The sequence below is a fragment of the Lactuca saligna genome, chromosome 4 (assembly GCF_052625555.1).
Source record: "Lactuca saligna cultivar CGN05327 chromosome 4, ASM5262555v1, whole genome shotgun sequence".
Lineage (NCBI taxonomy): Eukaryota > Viridiplantae > Streptophyta > Magnoliopsida > Asterales > Asteraceae > Lactuca > Lactuca saligna.
In genome coordinates, this window is record NC_136420.1 from 278745317 (window position 1) to 278766648 (window position 21332).

Consider the following 21332-nt stretch of genomic DNA (forward strand, 5'->3'; position numbering starts at 1 on the left):
CCTTGCATAAGTTTTAGTTCATTTTATTGGCTTTCGACATAGGAAGAGTGAGGACATCCATGGAGCGTGCATGTCCATAAAGGTGTCATTTTTATGAACCTATGAAGTCCCTTAAAGCTGTCTGGAAAGTCGGAGTTGAAGACTTAATGGATTAAGGACTCAAACCATTAAGTTGTTGTCTCATACTATGGTCACGAGTGACATTGAGGATTTCACGACGTGACATTGAGGATGTCATGACGTGACCAAGGAGGATTTTGCAATTATCTTGTCCTAATGAGTTCACGACGTGATCAAGGAGGGTTCATGTTGTGATGCTTGATGAGTTGGTTGTCCGTGACGGAGTTGGCTAAGTTGGTGTGAGACGAGTTGGAATCGGTTTGAGTGTCTTCTCACGATGTGAACAAGGGATGGTCATGACATGAGGTTCAATGGTTGATATTGTTGGCTATTGACTTTGGGTTTGACCGTTGACTTGTTGACCTGGGTTGACTTTTGGTCAAGATTATTGGATTTAGTGTGTAAAGTAAGGTTAGACCTAATACGTTTTGTTATGAGTGTTATAACATCTGTTGTAGAGAATTGAGTTGTGGCTTAGCTGATTTCATGAGTCAGGTGAGTCTTCGTACTATACTGTGTAGGATGATAGCTGTGTTTGTGACTTGCATGGCATGTTGGTCTGGTTCCATTGGTATGCATGTTGGGATGGGCCCATTTTCATGTTGGGTTGGGACCATTTACATGTTAGGTTGGGCCCATTTGTATGTTGGGTTCGGCCCATTGATATGTAGGGTTGGGCCTATTATGATGGGTTGGTACCAATGTGAGGGTTAGGCCCGTTGATATGTATGGTATGTGGTATTTTGGGGAATTTACTAAGCTTTGTGCTTACGGTTTGTGGTGTAAACATTTTCAGGTAGTTCCGGTTCCAAAGGGAAGGGCCGATATGACTACACAACATCCTCTTATGGATTTTCTATATTGATTGTTATTGTATTACTCTGATGTTTGAAAAATACATTTTAATATGATTGGCTTTAAACAAATGGCTGTATGGATTTGATGTTTTAAAAAAATGAAAATTTTACCCCTATTTTTGGGACGTTCCAAGATGGTATCAGAGCTTTGGTTTGAGGGATTCGAGAATACTCTCGGGTGTTTCTGAACTCAAACTGAGGAATTGGTAATCCTTTTGAAAGAAAATAAAATTTTCTTAAACGACTATTAGAAAGAAAGGGGTGTGATGCGTGCAATCAATCGAGCTCAAGTAAGTGATTCCCAGAATACCCATACATGTTGTTATGTCATTTTCTTTGCATGCTAGAAGTTAGCATAAGGATATGTTTAGGGTTGTATACAAGAATTCTTATTAGGAGAGATGAATATTAGAAAGGATTCCTTCTAATGTTTTATGGTCTTTAGAGATCTACTACTTGAATGTTCCTTGCTTTGTGCTTTGTAGGACTCATATTGATATGAGTTAACTATTAAATGAATATGAAAAGTTACATACCGTGAAGGTTAAATAATCTCATAGGAATTGATTTGGGCCAATGGCACAATACTTGTAATGATTATTTATGTTTTGTTGCATGTAATTGTATTCATGAAGTAGTTAGCTAACATTAGTACGAGTTGTTCACTAGCTAATGGTAGGGTGGTGGGAATCCTAAGAGAGACTAGGAAGTGCTTTAGTGTGAATGGTGTGTTATTAAGTGGGAATGGGGAGTACTGGTATAAGAAGGTGAGTTAGAGGATTAGGTATGATTATTGAGGAAAGTATGGATGGTGTGGAAGGTAGTATTGTGCTCGTACTACTAAAAGCACAAGATCCATACTTGAACCAAGGAAATTCGCAAGGATTCTAAGAAGCTTGGAGAATGAGGATTCTCTGGGTATGTTTTAATCATTTTTATGGCTGCTTTTAAGTATGGTGATGAGCACTCGTGGCGGAGGTTTTGGTTCAGGTTGAGGTGTTGGTGCTAAGTTGATTAATGAGAGGATTCACGAGTTCGTTTCATATGAGATCACTTGCGGGTATTTTGAATGCAACTTATGTGATGTTTAGTAGCATCAATGAGGGGATCATGGAGTAGCTTGGGGCTTTTGTGCAAATATTGTGGTTGGTCAGATTAGGGCACAAACTCTCTCTTTCCAGGAGTTCAAGGCTTGCAGTGTGATGTGTATTTTTAATGCACTAATTTTATTATTTATGATTCCTAGTCTATCGCATCTAAACCACACCATAAAGGCAGTGAAGCTAATCAAGTATATCATAGATTTGATAAGCAAGGGTGTAGAACTCAATGGGGAAAGTAGTGAATTAATATTAGAATATTTGATTATAGGTTATACTAAATAAACGAAATCAATAAAAGTTGGTTTTGATTACTTCTTAAAATCATGGTTAAATTCGTTAATAGTGCAACAGATCTATTAGTTAGTTACCGAATTCTAATGTGACTAGTTATCTTGAAAGAATTTAATAGTACTAATAAATAATGAACAACTAATACGATGATCATGTAACTAGTGAACACATAATTAATTTAATGTATTCAGATTATGAGGGATATGATCTCGTGATTTATCATTGATGGCCATGACATTCAATCGAAGCATAGCATGGATATCTAAGCTCTCTAAAACAGCCAAAGTCACAGATTAACATTCCCTAACCCTTGGATTTCATCAATCCCTAGTCCTAATAGTTTAATGATCATAAACTAATTAAGATCCGAGTTAATGTAATTAGATTGGTCCTCTTGACTACACATAACTCAACAATATACAATAAAACTCTTACCTTTAAAATGATAGGTGATGATCAATCAAACACAATTACTAACCAAACTAATAAAATCCAAAATCATTAAAAGCAACACATAAAATCGACTCTCATCAACTCCAAATGACAGCAACATGTTTTAACACCAAAATTCATAATCTAAAAACACAAATATAAACCATTGGAATGCTAATCATGGTCAGAACAACAAACTGAATGATTCCTATCATGAATAACCTTTAGAATTCTTTAGATCTTTGCTCCATATCAGCCTAACGACCCTCTGGCTACTTTTTAGACCCTCAAAATGGGTTCTCTGAGGTTTATTTTCATAGGGAATGAATTAGGGTTGAAGATATGTCACTAGGGATAATTTTTGGCTCTATTTATGAGTTACAACACCGCTACGACATGGAAATAGACTTGCCACGCCGTTGGGGTTGGATTCTTCATGTCGACAAACTTTTCTGCATTTCCCAAGCCCTGGAAATAGCTTCGCCATGGCGTGGAAAATAGGAATCCTAATTTTTCAAAAACACGCAAGTCATCCAAAATTTTGTGTAGTTTTCAAAACATCTTGAATCTCGTCAATCGGAGTTATAAGTCACGAGATATGATCAAAACAGTGATTAGATATAATTGAACATCTTGCATTCTAAGTTTCCATTTTAAATGTAATTGAACATTTCAAAGCAAATTAAGTATATATATATATATATATATATATATATATATATATATATATATATATATATATATATATATATGTATGTATAGGGAAATGATCAAATGAGAACACCTAAAAGGTTTAGAACGCGAGAACAAGTATATTCATTTGTGATTTCATGTATTCATTTGTGGAAAAATGATAACTTTTTACGCACAATCAACATGAATATGCTTTTTCTCTTCAATTGAAATTAAAGATGTAAAAATTTATCATTTCTCCACAAATGAATACACGGAATCGCAAATGAATATACTGTGTTCTCGCGTTCTCAACCTTTTTGGTGTTCTCATTTGATCCTACTCCTATATATATATATATATATATATATATATATATATATATATATATATATATATATATATATATATATATATATATAACATTTTTACTCAAATATGTTAAGATAACAGCCTAAAATACATAAATATCCCACACTATTCTTTTCCTTATCCCCAAGCATAACTAGATTCTTTATGATTTCTTTTTAATACCTCCACATCAACCTCTACATCAAAACTTTGCTCACAAATGTCAATTTGTCGATTATATCTCACTGCAATGTATATAGTTGTGTCTAAGAAATCCTAAATATTTACCAAGTCCTAAGTACTCACAACCCTCATAAACGTCCCTGACTTATTTTGAACAACACTCATTTTTTGTATTCCTACCATCTATGCCGTTTTATATATCTCCTTCCGTTTCCAAAGTTATTGCCAAAGTCCAAGTAACTAGACTTGAAAAAAAAAAATACTATATATAATATATGACCTAAATATATAACTAAAGATATTGCAACTTCATATTTTTGGTGGAACTTTTTTTTAATCTTTTTTCACTTTTCTTTTCTCACAACTTTTTCACTTATTTATTTATTTATTTATTTATTTATTATTATTATTATTATTATTATTATTATTTATGTTTTCTCAATATTTCAACTTCGATCTTGACATATAAAGAAGCAAAAATACCACCTTTCTTTATAATAATAATATAGTTTGTGAATTTCTAAGAAATTGATTGGAGTACTCAGAATCTCTTAGACTACTAATGGAGGGACTTTTGATGAAACCCATGTAGCGATTTTCTTCCTATCCATCCAAGCTTTTACAAATAGATAGATACATATAAATATCCCTGGGGGAATATTCATCGAGTCTCAAAGGCTACAGATTAGCTCCACTCCTCAACTCTTACTTGTTGAATATATATATATATATATATATATATATATATATATATATATATATATATATATATATATATATATATGTATATGTATATATATATATGTATATGTATATATATATATATATATATATATATATATATATATATATATATATATATATATATATATATAGAGAGAGAGAGAGAGACTCAAAGTGCAAAAAATAAAATTGATAATACTTGAAAATTTGACTCGCTTTATGTTAACAGAAAGGACCCAAGAGATAAATCTTTACCAGTAGGCTTTTTATTGAGTGAAGATATTCACAAAGCAAAACATATTATGTCCCTCAAACAACAAAAGTTTGTGTTTTTGTCTCATGATTTCACTAGAACTTGGAAGCCACAAACATACTATAACATATTGTTTCAACTAAAATTGATTTCTCATCAAATTATCATATACATAAAAGTAGCAAACTTCCTAACGCAATAATACCAAAATAAAAATGTAAGAACCCAAAAATAGTAATAAAATTTTTGTTTTTAACTCATCAAAACATACATCAGATGTCTCAAATCATCATAAAACAATGTATAAAACACATATGAGTAGAATATCATCAGCAAGGAAATCATAAAGGGGATGTTGTGCTATCATGTCCGGCCTTTCCTTTTTGAACTGGAAGTACTTGAAAATATTAAAGCACAAAACCATAAGCATAAAAATTAGTGAGTTTCCCCAAAATACCATACACTATACATAAATTGCTATGGGCTACCCCATGGTCTTTCATACAAGTGCCTTGGGCTACCCCCATGGTCTTAACATCCAGGTGCCATCGGCTACCCCCAGGTCTTAACATCCAGGTGCCATCGGCTACCCCCAGATCTGTTTCCTGGAATGTCATGAGTTACACCTATAGTCTTAACATCTAGGTGCCATAGGTTGCCCCCATGGTCTTTCCTTGAAATGTCTTAGGCTGCCCCCATGGTCTAACATACAAGTTCCATGGGCTATTCCATGGCCTTTCATACAAATTCCACAGGCTACCCCTGGGGGTCTTCGATGCAAGTATCACACAGATAACTAGCATCTTACACAATCCAGTAGGTCAGTATTGGTGTGTTTGACTCATAAGTATAGTGAGATGACTCATTTATTAGACGATAATCAACTGCTACTTCTCTCACTACCGAAGATACATGAACTCTACACCACCTATATACTCACACAAAGTGAAACCTTAGTCCTCCTTCCGAAACTAGGAGTTTGATACAAAAGTCAACTCAAGTCAAAAATCAATGGTCAAAGCAACGATCAAAGTCAATGACCAAAGTCAAAGTCAAAATTGCCTATCAGTAGTCCTCCACATCGTAAGCACTAAATTCCAAAAAGGTCGATGATTCTCTAATCGCCACATACACATTATGGAAGCTTAGGGCTACATCGAGGGGACTGTCTAAATAGCCTAGACAAGTTTAATCCATTTTCTTATGATTTTAAGAGTTATAAGGCCTAGACTGTTGGATAAGGTGTCTAAGTCCATAACAATATTTGGTATGTACTTGACCCGACCCGACATGGTCCATTTGGGTTGCACTTCACCGAAGCAATTTATATGGATAATCTTTTGAGAATAGTATGAAATAATATTATTTAATTAGTATTGATCAAGAATTAATTTGGAATTAATTTAGTGATCAAAAGAGACTAATTAAATATGGACTCTTATATATATATATATATATATATATATATATATATATATATATATATATATATATATATAATGCGCCAAGTTCATATAGGATGGGCTAAGCTTGCATGGATAGTCCATGGAGATTTTAACTAATGGATCCTATGGAAATGCAAGGTCATGGGTATTAGGGTTTACATTAATGTAACAATAATCCTCCATACTATATAAATAGGTCTTTGGCACATGAAATGGCACTAGTGTGAGTGGGAACAAAGGGTGGTCGGTTTCTAGTGTGCTTTCTATTCTCTTAAGTCTTCCAAAGTGTTTTGGTGATTTGCGATTCCACTTGAGGCATCCACATTATTGGTGTTAGGCTCTCATAACTCCAAGCAATCAACCACAAGGAAAAAAGTATGTTATTCTATCAAGTTTTATATTAAAAGTACCCCATAACATGCTAGTTAGGTTGACAACCTTGGAAAATAAAATTTTCATGGATAATACAAAAAACTTAAATCCAAGGATTCTAGCGTTGCATGTATACCATAGGAGTGTTAGAATGCTCAAAACCCTTCAGTGGTATCAGAGCCTAGGCTTGTTTTCGTTACACTTGACGCAAAATGCTTGAAAAAGCCGAAAATCTGTTCACTGATAAGTGGACTCGCCGAGTCCATGGGGGGGGGGGGGGGGGGGGCTCGACGAGTCCAAGTGTAAACTCATCCATTTTGGACTAGTAAAACCTGTTTTTGATGTTGTAATGATTATGCTAATCCATTTTCAATGGTTATTATCAAATTTTCAAGTTTTATATATGTTTATATGATTCTTGAAATTTTTGATGTGAATGTTCATACTTATGAGTTTTAGTAGATCATAGGAATTATTTGCAAATTGTTTGTTAGTGTAATTCTTGATCTAAATGCCAATCAATGGACTCAATAACTTGTCCTTAAGTTATAGAATTCCAAAATTCTTTTCTTTAAAACCATTAAAATTTATAAGTTATAGAAATGAAAAGTCTTGAATAGTTTCAAAACATTCCCTCAAGTCTTGGAATTCCTAAAGTCTCACACACACTTTAATAGAGTTTTAAAAGTTAAAATTCAACCCTTATACGATTATAATATTAATGGTTAGTATGTGTATATATATATGTATGTATGTATGTATGTATGTATGTATGTATGTATGTATGTATAAGAACAAAGTCAGTCTTACTGTTAGTAGGCCTCATTCATGAAACCGGTCTATAAGGAGGTATAAGGTTGTTGCCTATAAAATGACAGCTTAATGGGTGTTCACTCTCACCCACCGCTTCCTTGACTGGTGGAGGGTCGTTAGCCAAACGGTTAGCACAAGGACTATAATGTGAAATTGGTGCTAACCCATAAAATTACACTTTGTACCTTACCAAGTCGTTGGTGGAGCATGTGTGGATAACGAACAAACTAACATGGACTAGTAAGAGTGGAAAAGGGTGACTTAATGTTTATCATAGATCGTGGAGAGCATTTGGGTAACCGACACATCGATTAGGTGATAAATAATAAGGGTCCAAGTTAATTTTCATGGTTATTCACACCTTGTCTGTGATCCTCGGCATCCAAGTCGCAAAATTGAGAGGTCACAATTGAGATTTAATCATGCCATTGAAAAGTCACAAATTTAACCGTAGAAATCTTCTTTGAACTCCATATTTGATACTAAGGCTTTCCGTGCTTGAGATAAAAAGAGAGAAGCATTTGGTTGACATTGTTGTCCAAGTCGGGAGCATTCACAATCCTCCCAAAACATCTAAACAGGAAATCTTTCCGAGTGATTGGAAAATCAAGCTGAGACTATGAAGAGTTATCCGAATCAAATTATACAATAGGTTCCAACCAATAAACACCCGAATTGTCAATAGCCTCATTCGGAATCCAAGGAGGGAAAATGGCCTTCTGAGTTTTAAGTGTGACTGTGCATCACAAGCCTCATTTTCAGCTACTTCAGCTTCCTTTGCAACATGTTAAGCTTCATCAAGCTATTGATCACCTTTCTTTCTTTTAAGCTTTGACCGTTCATATTACTGGTATGTACTTGACCCGAAAGTAGCATGATCCTTTTGGGTTGCCTTCACCAGTGCAATTTAATAGGATGGTTTATGAGAATAAGGTTATTTACGAGTTATTAATATATTATAAGTATAATATATTAATATGGTTATTTACTTATTATTGTCCAAGTATTAATTTGGAATTAATTTTGTGGTCAAAAGAGACTAATTAAATGGAGGGATTGATTATGTAAATCAATGATATTTATAGTATGGGCTAAGAGATCCATGATTATGTAAGTGGGATAAACCAATAATATAACCCATGGATAGTCCATGGAGGTTAAACCCATGGATCATAGGAATGTGGAAAGTCATGTATCATTAGGGTTTGCAGAGTGTAACCCTAATACTTTCCACAACTATAAATAGTCCCCTCCATGTACAAAAATCGGTTGCACCAACCATAAAGACAAGTAGCTTATTCTCTTAGAACCTCCTATTACATACTGGTGTTTGTGAACCATTAGAGGCATCACACTTGAGGTGCTCAAGTTTCCAAAGGTCAAGAACACTACCCTACTAAAGAGGTAAGCATCCTAACTATGTTTTGATTATATATAGCTTCAGTTGTATGCTAGCTAGGGTGAATGCTTTGGAAAAATAAAATGCATGTATAATTAGGGAAAACATAGATCAAAAGCATTTAGGGTTGCATGTACACTTAGGAAATGTTATAGTGCTCAAAACCCAACAAAATCTTCTTCTTATTCTTCTTCTTCATTGGAATCAACTAATTTTCCTTTTCCTTTTGATCTCGAAGCTTCATTACCCTTCAGATCTTTTGATTTCAGCTTTGGCTTGTGTTCGTACTCCCTATATTCATCAGCATGTTTCTTGGGTTCTTCATCAGATGACTTCTTAGCTTCTCCCCCTTGTTTCAGAAGAGTACCAGATTTTGAAACACCATCTATACGATTATGCATGCAGAACTCTAGTTTGAGTTTTCCATCTAGATGTTTTTGAACCGAGACTGTGAGCAATGAGTCATGAGTCTCTACCAGATTTTGCAAGAAAAGGTTAACATCTACGACACAGCTTTTAAGAACAACCTTTTCAGTTTTAATATTATCAAGCTATTGGTTGGCATGAGACACATTCACTGAAAGGACTTTTGTCGTCTCTATTTTGAGTGCCATTTGATCCATGATCTTATTTTTTGTGGTCACATTAGCTTGAAGCTTCTCAATTTTAGAGACTATAGAGGCGTTTATGTCGGCATTATCAACTTTCAAATATGAACGAACTTTGGAGAGAGCCTCCTTTTCGGTGTGACGAGTAGAACCGAGATTCGTGATCACCTTATTCACATCTTCAGTGTTTTTATCAGAGGAAATCCAAATAGTTTTTCGACATTTTTGGCATTTTCGGTAAGATTTGCAAGTAGTTTTTCGACATTTTCGGTCGTTTCACGAACTATCTATTCTGAGTTCTCAACAACTTTAGCAGAGACATCAAGGCTTTTGGTAAGTTCCTTAGTGGGAGTCTCAATTAAGGCTTTGATGGAATCCAGGGAGTATTCACCGCAGGAAGATGTTTTGGAAGACTCAAGCAGAGTATCCAACTTTGCATTTATAGTCTTGAACTGCCCTTTTGTCATAGGTGCGTCATCATCATCAATCTCTTGGTGAATTGTGAAGGGACTGAAGTGGGAGTCTTGAAAGTCATCTCAATCATCACCAAAAACCATATTAGGATCATCAGCCTATAAGGGCGAGACAGGAAAATAACTGAAACCAATATTAACACCAAAAGCACCTGACTTTTGACTTTTGGTCAAAAGATTTATGGTTTTGGACCATGGAACGACAAAATGGCCTTTTGTCATACCCTCTATTGAGGCGGTGAAATACGTCGAGCTGTGCGACTAAGTTCATGGATTACACGTAAATTGAATATATATCACAAGTTACAACGATAAAAACATAGCAACTACATTTCAATTTAAAGTTTGAATACAAGGTTCATACAAATAATAATAATATGCTAAGAAGTTTGCATTTACAATTGGTTGATAAAACAAAAACTAGAATAGACTAGGTTGCCCGAAATCCATGAACAATTCTTCTATTTGAAAAACTTTGTTAACGATCTCCAGATAATACATGAAATTTGAGGGTCAACACAAAGGTTTTCTATCAATCTTAATAACTATACTTTAAAAAAATTATAAAAAGTATTTCATTTGTAGTTTAAAGCCATTTCTAAAAATGTTTGATAAAAAGAGAAACCAAATATGTGGTTTCTAGATAAATAAACCGGTTAACGCTTATAGTGAATCCTATAACTGAGCTATGTGACTAGATATAACCCCTTACGACGCTTCATTGGATGTCATGGATAAAGAATGAAGATAATTATCACCCGATTCGATTGATCCATCGAGGTTGTAGCTAGCAACCATAGGTGGGGGTGTCAACCCATGTAGATATACACATACGTATCTCGCTCAGAGGATTAACGATTATAGACGATAGGGGATACGAAATGGTTAACTTAGGTAATGAATGGTATCTCACTACAAAGGCCATTAACTATGATACACGAGCAAGTATTTTTTTTTTCTATAAAAGCCGAGAACGTACGATGAATCCGTAAAAATATATGCTACTTAATTAAATAGATAATACGTTTCTTCACATGAATGCATAATTTCCAAGATATAGTTGTTATAATTCATATGTATATAATTAATATATATGTTTGTACATGCTCGATATAAGTGTAAAAATATTCAAAATCCTAATATTATTTTTAAATGGATGCATATTGTAAATAAATCGGTTTATGATATATTATTTTGACAATAATAACTATTAAAACTAAATATATGTTTTATAAGCTTATTTTATAAGTGGTATATAGATTTCACATGTTTATAAACACATTTCATAACATCTATTCTCCCCAAAAAATAGTAACACGTTAAAAAGGGATCGTAAACACTCACTTTCATAATGTGAATGATGCCCGTGGTAGAAAACTTGTTGTGAAAGTTGTTACATTACGTCCTTTGTCCTTAAAACGAACCATCGAGTCTATTTATATCACATAATAAACCAAATGGTAGTTTTGGTATTAATTATTAAGAATAGGGTGATTTATAAAAATAAATAAACTCTATGGTTTGATTTTGCCAAAATCACACTCCAAGGACTGATTTTGCACTCTATTCTAAAAATAGGGGCAAAACATCTGCATTTGAAACTGATTTGTGGCATTATGAGTTAATTTGTTAGATTTTTTTGGTGAAGGGTTTGTTTTTGTTTAATTTAAATGAGGTCCGGATTTATTTTATGAGAGATTTGAAAATTAGGGGGGGGGGGGATTACATACAAGTCCAAAAACCGAGGGTTTCCTTTAATTAATTCGTAACTATGTTCTTTCCTCAATTCATTTTTGTGCACATGTGATGAACGGACTAATCGGAAGCAAAAGAAAAAAAAAATGTTTGCGTTGAGATTTTAATCGAAGGGTCTCTCGTCCTGTTTGACCATGAACAAATGGTATAAAAATGATGAGGGTGTTCTTGGACTTACAATGGTGAGTAGTGGCAGGACGAATTTCGCAATAACCAGGTGGTGATGGGTGGCGGTTGTGGGCGGTGATGGCAACTCCAGAGGTCTCCTATTGCTTCCTTCTTCTTCCTTTTCTTGCAAGCTCGACGAGAGGGATGGCAGGGAAGAATTTCGAACGCAACAGGGGTGTTCATTAGTGATTTGGGTCTATGAAGAGTGGTTTTTTGGTGGTGCTATGGTGGTGGTTTTCCAATCCCAAAAATGCCCCCTTTATAGCCTTAAATCCGAAATTTCCAGCAAAAAGGATTTGACAGAGACTTGTCAAAATTTTCAAAGAGCCATATTTGAGGAATTTAGACCACTTCCTTTCCAAGATTCATTTTTGGCATCAGTTCTAAGTGTGGGATTAAATATTAGACTATAGTCTTAGTCTAAAACACTCTTGGGAATTCAGTATGAGGTGTACAAGTGCCTCAATGGATCGAAAGAGTTTATGAAATCAGATAAGTACAATGTTATAACAATTTGGTTTTCTTAAAATGGTTGTGTATTTTGCATACGAACTCCATTTTGGACGCTATTTATATATCACAGTCAGACAAATATTCACTACGAGTCTCGAATATTTTCATTGTTCACACATGTTTATACAAAATTTCGTTTTTTCCAGACTTTAACTAAGCTTACAGACTGTGCTTTATGGCTCATCTAATATATTCCACATTTGGAGATAAGATACCATTTCATATCTTATTTTAATTGAAATGATACTATATAATTACTGAAATATGCATTAAAATTCAATTGGTCAAGATACAAAAGGATTTACAGTGATTTGACCATTTACAGTTACCGCCCTAATTTTCGGGATGTCACCCATTTTTTCCCTTCCGAGGCATAGTTGTGAGATTTGTACCTATGAGTTGGGTTATGACCTTAATTTACTAGGGTTACTTGTTTCGTTTATTAGGCAGAGTCTAGTTCTGACAGTTCGGGAGTGAGATTTACTAGTCATCAAAATTAGGTTAGTCTCCTCACTTATTCTTACCTGTAGGTTAGAATAGCTGTATATATTTAAATGTGATGACCAGTTCGGTCTAAGTGCTGATTATATGTGTTGAGACTTCAGTAAGTCTACAGGGTTGCTAATAACCCATAGGGCGTGTTGTTTGTTCATTGAGACTTTAGGTGGACTCTTGTGTTGTCGATAATCCATAGTTTTTTATTTGTAATGTGTTGTGTGTGGTATTTTGGGGAACTCGTTAATATTCATGCTTACAGTTGTTGATTATATATCTTTCTGGTACTTCTAAGTATCACGGGAAAGTGAAGGCTTGATTGTACATATTCTTTTGGAGAATTTATTACTATATATTTTCGGACCCTCTGATATTTGTAGTGATGATTTGTACTTGATACTTGTGATTTTCTGATGAGTTGGTTTTAAGAACAATATCCTAGGTAAATTTGGTATCAGAGCCTTAGTTTGAGAGATTTGGAAGAACATTAGGGGAATTCCAAACTCAAACTAAGGACTTGTAGATTTTCATAAATACTTTTCAAAGAAATGAAAATTTTTATAAAAGAAAAACCTAGTGAAGCAGTGTGTACAATTAGCCAGAGCACGAGCGGTAGTTTTACAAAATATCTCAAATTATATTATGAGTAGTGTAGATTTGATATCTTATGAAATGATATAATTACATGCTAGTGATATGATAAGGGTCCTACTGGAAAGGTGTGATAGGGTTGCCTGATTTGTGATGCCTTTAGCCTAGGAGTTTCCTTTTATAAGATTGAATATGTCATTATTATTTGCTTTTTGTATGTTGCATAATTGTAAATAGTAAGGATTTTATAGCCTTACAAGGGATGCTTTGTGTTTCTTCTTGTTCCTTGTTTGTTTGTGTATTTAAGGTAGAATCATTTATTCAAATGTTTATCGAGTCTCGTATTGTGTACGATTGGCATGCACCACGCAATGTTGGGGAGCATTCTAGAACGAGTACCTATATGCTTAGTAGTGGTTCTAAGGAACCAGCAGGGTGAGAAATAGGAGGCCAGTGTAGTCGCAGTTGGATACTAAGAGGCCAGAGCCCGCTGACTCGAGAGATGGAGGGCAGAAGGACTGCAATTGCAACAAGTGCGACAAAGGACATGAGGGAACCTATCGGTCGGGGACCATTTTCTATATGTGTGGAATGGAGGGTCATATGGCAAAGGATTTCCCCAATGGATTTTGGGTTGCTTCAATTACAACTAGACGGGTCATTTGAGGACCAAAGGGTCCTCAACTTACATCTAGGGAGGTTCAGACATTAGCTGCCATAACCCTGCATATTGCTGATGGTCGCCATAGGAAGGTCGAAGCTCCGAGGGCTTGAAAGAGAGAATTTTAGTTAACAGTAGAGGAGTTCAAAGCAGATCCAGACATCTTGGCTGGTATGTGAATTTTATTTATTTCTATTGATTTATTTATTTTGCATTTTATATTAATCATGTTAGGTACTTTCCTTGTGAATTCTGTACCTGCACTTATGCTACTTGACTCAGGTTCGAGTCGAAATTTTGTGTCGTCATCTTTTTTTCGTGATTTTAGTATTGTGCAACAGGCCTTGATCAGGCCATTATGAGTTTCTATACAAGATGAGCATCCGGTCTTTGCTACTTACATCTATCAAGATTGTGTGCTAAAGATTTTTCGTGTTGGATATCTAATAGATCTTATCCCAATTGTGATATCAAATGTCTATTTTATTGTGGTTGTGGATTGCTTGAGTCGGGTTGGGGCCCTGATTGACTGTGAGCACCAAATGGTGACATTTTAAGATCCTAGTGAGGGAGTGTTGACCATTTATGGCGAAGGTACTAGGTTAGGATCAGCTTTCTACTCAGCTGCGAGGGCAAGGAAGAATTTATAGCATGGGTGTATTGGTTATTTATCGTATGTTGTGGATAACCGGGTTGATGAGAAGAGATCAGTTCTTATATATGATGTTCCTGTTATGTGTTATTCTTTAATGTTTTTCTAGAGGAATTACCTGGTGCATCTCCTAAGAGGCAAGTGGAGTTATGGATCAATCAAATCCTGGTACGGTGCCAAATGCCAAGGCACCATGTCATGTTGCACCTCCTCAGATGAAGGAGTTATCTTCTCAGCTTCAGGAGCTATTAGGAAAGGAGTTTATTTGACCGAGTAGTTCTTCTTGGGGAGAACCGATCCTTTTTTTCAGGAAGAAGAATGGTTCATACCGGATGCGTATTGATTACCGAGATTTGAACAAACTGATGGTGAAGAATCGTTATCCGTTGCTAAGGATTGATGATCTCTTTGATCAGTTATGTGGGGCATCTTGGTTTTCCAAGATCGATCTGAAGTCTGGCTACCATCAAGTAAGGATGCGAGAGGAGGATATTCAGAAGACAACCTTCTGAACTCGTTACAGGCATTACAAGTTCATGGTGATTCCTTTTGGACTCACCAATGCATGATGGCATTCATGGACATCATGAATCATGTGTGTAGTCCCATCTTGGATTGATTGACGATCATCTTCACTCATGAGATTATGGTCTATTCGAAGACTAAAGAGTAGCATGAGGAGCATTTTCGCAAGATCCTTAGAGTTTTGAGGATGGAGAGGCTTTATGTCAAGTTCTACAAGTGTGATTTCTGGTTGCGCGAGGTTCAGTTTTTGGCACATCTCATCAAACAGAACGGTATCTTGGTAAGCCCAGACTAGATAGAGGAGGAGATGCAGTGGGAAGTGTCAAGTCTCCATATGAGATTTAGTGCTTCCTCGTTTTGGTAGGATATTATCGAATATTCATTTAAGACTTCTCGAAGATTGAGTTCCCCTCACTAAGCTGATGAGGAAGGATGTTGTGTTCAATTGGTGGCTTGAGCAGCATGCGTTATTCGAGACTCTTCGCCAGATACTTTGTGAGGCACCAGTACTTGCCCTCCCTGAGGGAGTTGAGGATTTTATGGTCTACTACGATGCATCCATTTCAGTTTTGGGTATTGTGTTAATGTAGAGGGGGCATGTGATTGCTTATGCTTTGAGGCAGTTGAAGCCTCACGAAGCGAAGTATCTTACCCATGATTTGAAATTAGGGTTGGTGGTTTTTGCTCTCAATATTTGGTGCCGCTATCTTTATGTAGTTCGTTGTATCATCTACACGGACCATAAGAGCCTGAGATATCTTATGGATCAGCCTAACCTGAACATGAGGCAGATGAGGTGGCTAAATGTGGTGAAGGATTATGACTATGATATTTTGTATCACCTAAGCAAGGCCAATATGGTGACCAATGCCTCGAGCTGGAGGATGGTCAGTACCTGATTCATGATGTGTGTATGAGGATGACTATGATGACCTTAGTTTTGGAAACGTTCAAATAAGTGTAGTCGGAGGCTATAAAGGAAGAAAATCAAAAAAATTGAACGGCTGATTGATTGGTGGGGATCGATGGGTATTGATGTAGGAGGCCCACAAGTCGAGATTCTCTATTCATATAGGGGCTACCAAAATGTACCTTGACCTGAAGCATAGTTATTGGAGGCCTTGTATGGAGAGGGACATGACCTAGTTTGTAGAGAAATGCTTGACCTGCCGGAAGGTCAAGGCCGAGCACCAGTAGCCTCATGGTAAAATGAAATATTTGGAGGTTCCAATATGGAAGTCAGAGAATATCATTATGGATTTCATCACAAAATTGCCAAAGACTTGGAGGGGATTTGATGCTATATGGGTGATAGTTTATCGTTTGACAAAGAGTGCTCACTTCATAGCCATAATTGAGTGTTCTCCTGCAGAAAAGCTAGTTGATATTTATGTTCAGGAAGTGGTGGCTCGGCATGGGGTGCCGACTTGTATTGTGTCCTATCAGGATATTCATGTTACTTCTAGATTTTAGAAGAGGTTTCACAAATATTTGGGCACCCTGTTTCATTTCAGTACCGCCTAGTATCCGCAGACCGACGAGCAGAATGAGTGGACTATTCAGAAGCTTGAGGATATGTTGCGGGCTTGCATCATTGAATTTGGTGCGTTATGGGACTCCTATCTTCCTTTATTTGAGTTTCTTTACAACAATAGCCATCATGTCAACATTATTATGCCTCCCTTTGAGATTCTGTATGGAAGGAGGTGTCGGACTCCTATTTGTTGGGGCAAGGTCGGTCAAAGGGTCATGGGGAGTATTGAGATAGTAATCAAGACGACCAAGCTTATCCAACAAGTTAGACAAAGATTGTTTATGATCCAGTGTCGCCGAAAGAGCTATGTAGATCAGAGGCGATCTAAGTTTGAGTTTCGGGTTGGAGACTTTGTTCTCCTAAAGGTATCACCTTGGAAAGGCGTTATTCAGTTCAGGAAGAGGGTCAAGTTGGGCCCCAAGTTTATTGACCCTTTCAGAGTGTTGAACGGAATGGTAAAGGTCGCGTACTAGTTGGAGCTATGTGAGAAGTTGAGCCAGATTCATGATACCCTCCATGCTTTCTAGTTAAGGAAGTATATAACCGATGAGATAATTATGGTTCCTTTGCAGGAAATTTAGGTCAATCATCACTAAATTACATCGAGAGGCCATTGACGATTCTGGATAGGAGAGTGAAGAACTTGAGGAACAAAGTAGTAAACTTTGTTAAAGTTCAGTGGAAACATCAGAAATGCTTGCAGTGGAATTGGGAGCACGAGTCTAAGATGCACGGGCACTACCCTAATATGTTTTTTGAGGTTGATTTTAAGGGCGAAGTCTGATTCTAGTGGAGAGAATTGTAACATCCAGTTTATAGGTGTTTACATTCTTGGTCCTTATGTCGAAAATAATTTCACTTTAGCCCATACACTGGGAATACATGAGGTATGCACCGCGTACCTGATCAGGAATTGTAATCACAAAACCCTCCCTAGTGTAGGTGTGGTACACCGGGCATACTATCCCAAACCTCAAACCGTAAATTTTAGGTTTTGTTCCCTATTTAAACAGCCTTATACCTCTACTGGACCTTCTAAAGATAACATTCACTCCTTCCAAACACTAATCTTGAGTCTCATCACTGTGTGTGAAGATTTTGATGATTTTGGTAATTTTGGTACTTTCTTTTTGAAGAAGAAAGCCATTGAAGAAGGTGGTGTTCCATGCAAGCTTGTAGATCCAAAAACTACCTCACTTTGTGCATCTTTTGAAGGTATAAAATCCATACCTTGCTAATGTTCTTTCTAGATCTCTTTATATGGGTTTTTTTTGAGCTTTTGTGCCAGAGCTTGGACCTTTGTGAGTATGGGGTACTCCAGAGCATATTGACTGCCTTTTAGATGTTTTAGATTTCATAGAATCATAAAAATGAGTGCTTGATTGTTTCCCTTGGCCGATGCATGAGTTAAGTGACTTGGAGTGTTGTAAAAGTTAAGGTTTTGTGTTTTGAGCCCTATTTAGCCATGCAAATCTTTAAAGTTAGTCACTTTATGGGTTAAGACATTCTATAGTGGTTAGATCTAAAGTTGGAATAAACGACTTAAAGGATTAAGACATGAAAAGTTAGGGTTTGTGACTAGGCGGATTACGTCAGGTGTACTCCTGGAAACACCCCACGTTGCCTGGCCCTTCCCCGGTTTCGCTGATTCGAGTTGTACGCCTTGCGTAGGAAAGCTTACGCTCCGCATATGGACAGGAAGGTTGAGTTGTTGACTTTTGATGCCTTTTGAATTTTGCTCAATAGATTTTGAGTTTTTGGACCATGGAAGGGGAAAATGGTCTTTTTTCCCTTCAGAGGCGTAGTTGTGGGATTTGGTCCTATGAGTCAGGCTATGACCTTAATTGACTAGGGTTACTTGTTTTGTTTATTAGGCAGAGTCTAGTTTTGACAGTTTGGGAGTGAGATTTACTAGTCAACAATATCAGGTGAGTCTCCTCGCTTATTCTTACCTATGTGATAAAATAGTTGTATATATTTACATGTGGCAACCAATTGGGTGTAAGTGCTATTACTGTGTGTGTGCTAATTATATGTGTTGAGACTTTAAGTAGTCTCCAAGGTTGCTGATAACCCATAGGGTGTGTTGTTTACCCACAGAGACTTCAGGTGGTCTCTAGGGTTGCCGATAATCCATGGTTGTTTATTTGTGTTGTGTTGTGTGTGGTATTTTGGGGAACTCACTATGCTCCATACTTACAGTTGTTGATTATATGTGCTTTAGGTATTTCTGAGAATTGCGTGAAAGCGAAGACTTGATTGTACATATTCTCTTGGAGAATTTATTACTAGATATTTTGGGACCCTCTAATATTTGTAGTGATGATTTGTACTTGATACTCGTGATTTTATGATGGGTTGGTTTTAAGAACAATATTTTGGGTAAATTAAAGATGAAAATTTGGTTTGAAATATGACATGTTACAACCCAAAATTATACAATGCCCTCATCGTATATAATAACAATTAAATCACAAAAAACAAAATAAGGAGAAAAGGAAGGAACTCTACATAGGAATTTAGTTGCGAGAACGAAATCAACTATAGTCTATTCTTTGAAATGTATGGTCGAATGATGGCGCTTCAGATTTTGCTTGAAACTGAAAACTAGATTTGCTTTACTTTTCTACTCATGTAAGGACTTGGTGTGCGGAAAACTTGGAGTGAAAAATGATTGGCGAAAACACCGTATAACAGATCAATGTGTAAAATCTGGGAATCGTTTTGCGGGAATTTTTTTCATGCGAAATATACTGCCATGTTGTAGATATGCATGGAACACGGCGTGGAAACTGGACAGTAGTAACACTTTTCAAATCAAATTAAACTTGAGTCGTGTCTACTAAAAACTCATATCGTCTCTTGTAAATACTCTTCCCTCTAGTAATGGACTTTAATAAAGTCCCGATACCTCTATCATGTAGTTAAGTGACCCAATGCTTATGTGATGCAATGCCTCTCATGAAGTATCTCTCGTGATGAAATCACACTTGATCATTGATCGCTGAAATATTGAAAGCATCCGAAGGGAAAAAGTTTTGTGAAAATTTGAAACATCAAGAGCATCAACATGCAAAACAAAATAGTACAAAATAAAAACAAAAATAAAATGACACTAAAATAAATAAAATATAAAACTAGCAAACCAAAATAACTAGAAATGATATAACATGTCTTCATCGGTATAATCTAACAATTGTTGATTAAATTTCTTGTGTGAAGGAAGTGATTTGTGAAAACAAAAGCTTTCAGGATCTGTTAGGCTATTTCCTTTGTTTTTTTTTTGGCATCATTAAGTAATAAATAAAATAGGAGTGACCATACTAATCAATACTAGCAAGAGTTCATTCTTCCACTAAACCACTTCGATGCGTCTTGCTATACTATGCCTCCTGGATTGAGTTAAACAAATCACCAAAGTTGTGACTAAACAAGTCAAGAATTCTCTAACCAATTGCAATCTTGTAAACCATGCAAAATGGAAAACTAAGCAATGTGTATGATCATGAAATCCTACACATAACAACAAAAACTTCCTGACAAGTGACATGTTATCAAAGAAAATAAAAATAAAACTAAAAATGCAAAAATAAATAACGAATAATCAAGTAAAATAACTTAATTGAAAAACGTTCTTCAAAAATGATGCCAAAAACTTTGATGTGTAGTTTTAATGCACTAATTTTTTATTTATATTTCATAGCCTATTGCATGTAAACCACACCTTATACTCAGTGAACCTGATCGAGTATAACATAGTGTTGATAAGAAATGTTATCAAGTTCAAAGGGAAATGTAGTGAATAAATATTAGAATATTTGATTATAGGTAATACTAATTAAATGAAATTGGTAAAAAGGGGTTTGATTATAAATCTCAACTAAATTAACAACTAAAATAACCAGATAAACTAACTGGAAACGAATCACTTTAGGTACTTTAGTTTAGTTTGGATTTATTCTCAAAATGATGGTTATATTCGTTAATAGAGCAACATATCTATTAGTTGGTTACTGAATTATAATGTTACTAGTTATCTTTAACGTATTTCCTCGTATTAATAATTAATGAACAACTAACAGAACGATCATGTAGTTAGTTAACACATAATTAGTTTAATATATTCATATTATGAGTTACATGATCTAGTTATTTCACATTAATGTTCATGACAATCAATTGAAACATGGTATGGATATCAAGTCTCTCTAACACAGCTAAAGTCAAAGATTATATTACCTAACCCTTGGATTTGACCAATCTCTAGTCCTAACAGTTTAATGATCATAAACAAAATAAGATTCAAGTTAATGTAGTTATATTGGTCCTCTTAACTACACATA